Here is a 400-nt window from a genome sequence, read left to right on the forward strand (position 1 = left end):
GAAAAAAAATTGTATATTAATATTATTATTTTAAGTTTGTAAAATGATGTAATAAAATATGTATGACAAAATATATTTAAAATATTTAAGAATATATGACATCCATTTTTTAAAATAAAACAAAATAAAGTAATATACATATATTTAAAGTGATCTCATAATACATTGTATGTATAAGTATATATAATATATAGAGGAAAGACCCCTATTATGAGATACCGAATTCATTTTGGATAAATGCTAGAAATCCATGGACAGAACTTAAAAAAATAATAGGTCATTTTGAAGGGAATTTAATAAGTTTTAAGATAACGTTATATAAAATTTAATTCAAATTCCATTTTTTGTTTAAATTAAAGAAATGTAAAAAGTGAACAAATCACAAAGTCAAAAAATTGTG

Source organism: Trachymyrmex cornetzi, unplaced genomic scaffold (assembly GCF_001594075.2).
Source record: "Trachymyrmex cornetzi isolate Tcor2-1 unplaced genomic scaffold, Tcor1.1 scaffold96, whole genome shotgun sequence".
NCBI classification, from domain to species: domain Eukaryota; kingdom Metazoa; phylum Arthropoda; class Insecta; order Hymenoptera; family Formicidae; genus Trachymyrmex; species Trachymyrmex cornetzi.